Here is an 8283-nt window from a genome sequence, read left to right on the forward strand (position 1 = left end):
TAAAATTCAAATGTATTTCATAACTCACCCTTTTATATGATTAATAATTATGAAACTTAAATTATAACATTAATAAAACTATTACATATATATAAAAAATAGCTTATAATTTTGAAATCAAACTACTAAAATATAACCTATACTTTATACACATTATTTATACAAGAAATGATGAAAATGCAAGCTGTTGATCAAATGACATGTATTAAATAATTAAAAAAATTGTACGAAAATTAGTACATAACCAAATTAATATGAAAATAGAATATCTATGAACTTTTTCTGTTTTTGAATTTTTTTTTACATCATGATTTGAAAATTTACTGTCAAAATTATTCAAATAAGACACTATCAAGGATCATTATTAATCCCGATAGTTTATATAATTTTTTTAATACACAAATATAGCTAGTTACAATACTTTGATTATGTTTAAAGGAGAATCAAGAGCTTGAAAAGAAAGGGAGGTTAATTATTTTGTTATTGGACTCTCCTAATTAAGAGCCTCTGGCAAGGGACTAGCATCCGGATTTTTTTTATTACTAATTCTTACAAAATCTTCAAATTAATGATGCTTAATTAACAAATTTTTGGGAAAAGAGAAAATGATATGGTGCTGTATGTGTTATATATGCATAAGCAGGGACTTAGGGTTTTCAAGCATTGCTGAATAATACTAGATAAAAAATATAGAGGGCCCTGGGCCTATGCGTTATAAACTTATAATTGCTCCTCTTATATATTTTCTTGCATCATAGATGTCTTTATTTATTTATATTAAAAAAAATGTGTTTATAAAATTTAACGTTTTTTTTTTGCATTATGTCGTAGAGATCGATAAACAATTTAAAAGTTGTATTTTTACTTATTTGACTAAGTGTTTAACTTTGATTTTTTTTTTTTTTTTATAATCATTCACAAAAGTAGTGAATACATTGTATATATAATTAATTTTGGAATGTAGAATGAAATAACATATTTCTCTTTTTTCATTCGTGGGTCAAAACACTTGTGCCAATGATCAAAGGGGATACAAGATGTGAGTGTAATCCACTAATTAAACATATTCAATCTGAAAAATTATAGATTTGAAATTTAATTGATTACGTATGGATTGAATTTTGATTAATGCAAATAAATAAATTTTAGATTTGAATCAAAACGGCTACTTTTAGCTTTGTTGAACCTTCAAATTAACCCACTAACTCGAAGCGTGCCTCTCCTCGTCTGGAGATAGACTACAGATTGTTGATCATATCACTCTACTTCACAATCTTGATGCCAAACGCCTCAAGTTTTTCAATACGTGCATGGACTTATGCTTCTGGAACAAAAAATTAATATTTAATTTGTAAAAAATACAAGCTAAATTTCTAACAGACGATAATATCTCTAATAATATAAAATATGAATTATCCTTCTTTTGTGGAATCCATCAATATTAATTTATAGACAAAACGTATATACGGACAAAAAAATGTGTACAAAATAGTTAGGACCAAAATCCAGCACCACGTGAATTCAGAACGTGACCCATTTCGTCTACGCTCTCTAAATCTCTATCCACCAGCATCCATACACAGTGCGTATCCTCTGAGATATCTCAACTTTTGCATGACCGACGTGGTCGGTGCCTATTCGGGGTGATGTACGGGGTCAGTGTTATGTGTGCTTTGAGAATCGTGTAGAACGTATTTAAACGGTTGAGATTTTCCATAAAGTCACGCAAAGTTTGAGATATCTCAGAGGACACGAATTCCATCCAAAGATGAGTGGTTATTCGGATCCGGTACAATCCGAAAGGACGCTTCCAGGTGCTTCCCTGTTATGCTTCTGCGATTCTTATTTTAGTTATATCTTGTCTATTAATTAGGTCCGATTTTACTCTTTTTCAAAGCGCATCGGTTCATTTTTTGTAAAAGATTAAGATACAACATTTTCACATATTTATTTTGATTTAATCCAATAGTACCGAATAAAAACCGAGCCATGTGAAAGAGTAAGAGCATCTCCAATCCAGCAATTGAAATTAATTGCTAAATTAGCAATTATGAAAATTTTAAAAATTAAGCAATCTACTCTTACATTGGTGCAATCAACCAAACAATTGAGAATTAAACATTTGACCAATAAGAATTAAACATTTGGCCAACTCATCTTTAGAAAAGGATTTCTTATTAAGCAATTTTTTCCAACAATTGCTAAATAAGCAATAGCCATACAACCCAGCAATTACAAAAACAATTGACACATCAGCATAAGCAATCCATAAGCAATCACTGTTGGAGATGCTCTTATAAAACACTGAGTGATGTATGCTCCGGTTTTTTTAGTTACCACCCTAACAAATCAAAATTAAATGATTACTGTCCGTTAGTCAGAATTTCATTTTTACTACCCTCACAGATCTTAATCGGTTCACAGATCCAGTCTGCGCACTGAATTCGTTCGCAGACCCAGTCTGCGCACGGATTTTTTTCTTTTCAGTAATCTGAATTGTAAAACAAAAAAAAAATTACAATCCTTTCGCGTACCCAGTCTGAGCACAGATTTTTCTTTTCTTTTAAGTAATATGAACTGTAAAATGGAAAAAAAATTACAATCTGTTCGCAGACCCAGTCTGCCTACGGATTTTTTTCTTTTCAGTAATCTGAATTGTAAAACGGAAAAAAAAAAAACAATTCGTGCACAGACTGAGATCCGTGCGTGGACCCAGTCTGCGAGGGTGGTAGAAATGAAATTCTGACTATGGTAATCATTTAATTTTGATTTATTAGAGTTGTAACTAAAATTTTTTTCGGGATGTATGTTATACTTAATGCACCTCTAAATGAACAAAAACTGAAAATAAATTGCAATTGAAAGTAAAAGAGATGAGTTTAGAGAAATTGACACGCGGGATGATAACGGAGTTCGGCAAAACAATGGCCTACGTCTCCGGGGCGTCGCAACCTCTTTCTAGGTGCGCCTTTCTATTACCCAATATGAAAGGATTACAATTGTGAACCGTGAGTCCTTACAAAACGGGAAGTCACGGCCAATGAGAGATGAGCGTCGGCGAGCCCTTACAACCAAGGGAAGTCACACGAGCAACTCGAGAACAAGAGAAACACTCAATAGTTCACTCTAACCTAATCTAACTAGAGATTAGTGAAGTGGATTTGAGGTTGTTTGAGATTGATTGAGAGATATTGAAGTTTTAAGCTCAATCAACAATGGTGGAACCAAGCTCTCAGAAAATCGCCTCTTTTGAAGTTTAGGGACGGCTATGTTAGATTTGAAAGTGATCCCTTCAGTCTATTTATAGTGGCAGCTCAAAAATGAGCTGTTTGAGCTAAAACGTTACAACGTTTTCCAGAAACGTTGGTAACGTTTTATGAAACTTCAAAAGTCCGAGAGCTGCACCAAAACGTTACACAAACGTTTCAAAAACGTTACAACGTTTTAACTTATAATGCGATTTTAGGTTTACACTTTTCTGACAGCTCAGCTAACTCATCCAAAACGTTACAACGTTTATAAAACGTTACATAACGTTTTGTACTGTAAAAACTTGATCAAAATCAGGAATTTCTGAAGTTTGGAAATTAATTAAAACGTTACCAACGTTTTAAAACGTTACAGAAAACGTTACCAACGTTTTAAAACGTTACAGCAACGTTTTTTGACTTTTTTTGACTTTTTTTGACTTTGATCGAGTTGTTTCACAGCGTTTTCTTAAGGTATAATCGTTATAACGTTTTACAAACGTTACCAACGTTTTTATCCTGTTGAAACAACGTCAAAAACACTTTACCAAGTTTAGATTTTACAATTTACATTCTTGATAAGTCTTCATGATTTCTTCAGTTCAAGTATTCCATATTGCAATTCCATTTGACTTGAACCTGCATAATTCTAAAATAGAAGAAATCGTAAAATTCAATAATTGTATGTTTTTGCAAATTAGTCAAATAGACTAAAAAGATTATTGCTAGAACAACAATGTATGCTTTACTTCATTCTGTTATTTTTTATATTACAATTTGTGGTATTTATTCAAACGAGTTTCACTAAAATTTATTGGTACATTGACCTTTTTAAACTATTTTATCTCTAACAATCAAAATTGTTGGTCTATATATAGATGTTGAAACATAAAATTTTGAATAGTGACTACACTTTTGCATCGGTTTTTCAATTTCACAGATTGGTGAGCCTCCAAAGAATGAAATTTAGGCTTTTGCTTATTTATACTTATGAAAATAGTCCTGAATTTGAGTCATGTAATATCTAATTCGTTCTATATTTTTTTCATGCTATAGTATATGATGTTCTAGCAAAATTGGGGTTCATGATTATGTTCTAGTAGATTGGGGTTCATTAAATCATGGAATGAAATTTATTGTTTTTCTTTTGGTAAATCAGGAATCTGTTTTTTTCAAATTCAAATGTTGATTTTCGTTGAGATTTGCTCATGAAAAAATTTGAACGGTTGAATGAGAAAAAACAGATTCATTCTTTTTCCAAAAGGAAAACAACAGATTCAGACTCCTAAATCATACGGACATCAGTTTTAGATATTTTTGAAACATAGAGAAACCAAAATTGTTATTTATAGATTTCAGGAAAAAAAATATTTTTTATATCATGTTCACGAGAATTTGCGTGTGTAATTTTTTTTAGAGGAGGGTTCAAATGCCTCCATTTTTTGTGTCTCCATCATGCCTCCATTTTTAAAACTTTAATAACTCAAAATTTAAATCTTAAAATTCAAAATAAAACCGTTGGATATTAACTATATCATTTTATCTATGCACATGTAAAAAATTATGACATTTCAACTTTGTTTTGATTGTTATCTTGAGCTTGTAAAAATGTATACAAATGTGGATAATTTCTAGACATTGATTTTTCAACTTATTGATTCATATAAAAGCAAAATCAAAATGTGATAATTTTTTATGGACACATAGAGAAAATAACATACATTACATCTAATGGTTTTATTTTGACGTTTAAGTTTTAAACTTTGAGTTATTTAAGTTTTTATAAATGGAGGCATGATGGAGGCACAAAAAATGGAGGCATTTGAACCCTCCTCTTTTTTTTATTAGATTGAATTGTTTAAACCAAAGTTGCAGAATAAGCAAGATATTTAATTGTTTAAACCAAAGTTGCAGAATAAGCAAGATATTGAATTGTTTTTAAAAGTAGGAAAAAAATTACCTGTTACTAGAATAATTCAGAAATTGAGCATGTAAATTGTATTTTCAACTGTGAAAAATATTTAATTTTGTGTTGATCGAACATTGGTAATATGAGCTGTGCGCAATTATTTTTATTTTTATTTTTATAAAAACTACAAGGGAAGAATGATCTTCTCAAAACTGATCAAATGATCATCTATTTTGGTAAAATTGTATTTACTATTTTACTAGCAAAAACAAGTGTGTATTATGGGCCTGTCAAACATGAGCCTTTTAAATTGGGCCCAAAATGGATATCTCCATTTTACAATGATGGCAAGGGAATATCAAGTACAGCCTCCAGGGTACAGTTTAGTCAAGTAACAGACTTTTAACTGTCCATGACTCATGGATTGGGTTGGGACAGGCATACGGGTACGGGCCGGGTAAGGCAGCCTATGGACACTTGCAGACAGGCATAGGCAGGCTTGGGCATGAGAAAAAAGCCCATGGGCAGGTCAGACATAGATTTTAGGAAAAATTGTTAGAATGTCACTGCAAAACTGTGGAAATGTCAAAATGCCACTGCAAATCTGGAAATTGTTAAAATGCCACTGCAAAGTTCAACAATTGTGAAAATGTCATTATTGATGTATTCTTATACTATTTTAGTATACGTATTTGTTTAATTCCAATTTTACCCATCCTTCATACAATTAAAAGACTTCTTATTGACACCGTAGCCTCCAGTTCACACCATTTCACCGATCAACGAAGAAGACGTGAAAGATCAGAAAACGTGATTCCTCCTACTCGCCTCCGCCTCCTCCTCCCTAATCGTCGCCGACGCCGACGCCGCCGCCTCGTCCTCCTCTCTAATCGCCTCCTCCCGCCTCCTCCGCCTCCTCCTCCTCCTGTCTCCTCCTCCTCATTCTCCTCCTACCTAGCAGTAGGTTTGAATCCGAGGCAACCTAAAAATCAGTCTCGCAGCTCACCATAAAAAGGTATGAAGCCTAATCGCCTCCTCCATTTTTGTGATTTTGTGTATGAAATTTTTGAAATTTTTGACAGGAGCTGTAATCGCGTCCTCCATTTTTGAAATTTTTGTAATCTGAGCTGTAATGGCGTAATTTGCCATTATCTGAGCCAGTATCCTCCATTTTCGTGCAAATTTTTGTATCAACCCTAATCTGAGCTGTAATTTTTGTATCAACCCTAATTTGCCAGTATCTGAGCTGTAATCGCGTCCTCCATTTTTGAAATTTTTGTATCACATTAAGGTCTGGTAAATCTAGATGACACCTTTTAGCATTTTCTTCACTCAGATATTGGCAAATAAAACAATTTTAAACTAGGTGACTTAAAGAAACAAAAATGAATAATAAAATTCAATGGTCATGTAATTAAGGAGTAATGAAGAAAATATGCAAGGATTGTAGAACGTGCTACACATAACCAGGCATATTCAAATGGTCAGCAAAAAGGTAATGGATTCCAGACCAACAGCTACTAATTAATTGTCCCGGTTCCAGTCCCTATTCTCTTGTTCTTATACTGGAATTAGTTACATTTAATTCCATGGCATCATGCCATGAATTAGTTACAGACACAGCAACATACTATATATATAGGTTTTTTTTGTGATTTGTTAATAAAAATTTACTTGATCAGCTATCTTTCGGGCCAACATTTCCTGTGCTGTGTCTGCCACTGTTCATTAGTTCATGATGCATCGCCATCAGTCCTCAACTGGGAACTCTACGCAATCAATTTCATCCTCCACTGCCCAGCCGAGTGACAGTCTGTTGCCAATCGTGCAATGCCCGAATTGCGGGATCAATGTGAAGAGACTTGTGAGTGGTACCACAACAAATCCACAGAGAGTATTCTACAGATGCGTAAACAACAAAAAGGTACTGGATTTTTATACAAGGCACTGTTGTACTATTTTATAATGTGCTAGCATATGATTTGAATCACTTATTGGGTTTCAGAAAACAGTTGAGAATGTACTTTTACTGCTATCAAAAGGTTCATGTTATATTGATATGGATGTGGTCTCTTAATTCATATATAGTTCTATGAATTTGAAAATATGATGCTGTGCTTTTGTTATTAGCTTGACTATTTTTCCCTTTTTAAAGAGAAAAAAATAGCAACTGAAAAAGGCTTTCGATTTGTTTTTGTCTTTTTTAACGGTAGGCCCCCCAAGACTTTTTAAAAATATGAATTTGAAAATATGAAGCTGTGCTTTTGTTGTACTATTTCTTTTCAATTACTGAGAATTTTTTTTTGTTCATTTTGCAGAAGACATTTTCGTGTAATTTCTGGATGTGGGAAGAGGACTACGAGGCATATCTTCATGAAGTCGGAGTATATCATCAAACAGTTGGAGTGCACTTTGTATACTAACCTTGAGGAAGCAATCTCCAGGCAAATAATGGCTTTGCATCTCTCCCTACAAGTGCAAAAGCTTAAAAAAGTTAAACCTACCTATTAAGTGGAGCACCTTAGAATTCACCCATGGATATTTTTATATTATTACATAAAAGTATTCCTAATGGTGTTAAAATCATCACAAATGATACTGGTAAATCCATCCAAGGAACATATCTAGAGACTATAATTACTAGATATCCACCAAGAACCTCAAAGCATCACAGTAAGATGAATGTTAGAGTCTTATTTTATTTCCTTTTTAAAAGAAAAATATGAATAAATACTGAATCTTGATTAATCAAACCAAAGCGACGCCTTTAATTAAGATCAACTTGAAAATTATTGTTAATTCGATGAGTACTATTCAAACCATCCCCAACTTCTTGTCTCTCTTGCAAGACTCCTTTACAAATAAGCATAAAGAGAAACCACACCACGCCAATGACAGAGAGTCGCCTGAGCTCCTCCACCTTGCGTAACAACAGCTTGGATGCAACCAAGCGAAACTTGGTGGTGGTCCCTAGCATATCCATGACTTAGCTAGTGCGAGCAACACGATGTGATTGGGTTTTGTTTCGATTTTAATAGAGATAGAGAAGACATAATTGGAAAATCCAATTGACTCGGCTGAGTCGATTTATAACCGATTTCTCGGTTGGGCGACTTTCTTATGAAA

At 33.1% G+C, this 8283-nt stretch overlaps 1 long non-coding RNA gene across 1 annotated transcript; it reads left to right on the top strand.

The window, feature by feature from the left end:
- The first annotated feature begins 5946 nt into the window (after positions 1-5946).
- On the top strand, positions 5947-7795 carry LOC144553589 (uncharacterized). The gene is made up of 3 exons (XR_013511396.1): positions 5947-6172; positions 6840-7081; positions 7476-7795. It is a non-coding gene; the product is annotated as an uncharacterized LOC144553589 (long non-coding RNA).
- The last annotated feature ends 488 nt before the right edge of the window (positions 7796-8283 follow it).

The sequence above is a fragment of the Carex rostrata genome, chromosome 4, assembly GCF_964058835.1.
Source record: "Carex rostrata chromosome 4, lpCarRost1.2, whole genome shotgun sequence".
Taxonomy (NCBI): domain Eukaryota; kingdom Viridiplantae; phylum Streptophyta; class Magnoliopsida; order Poales; family Cyperaceae; genus Carex; species Carex rostrata.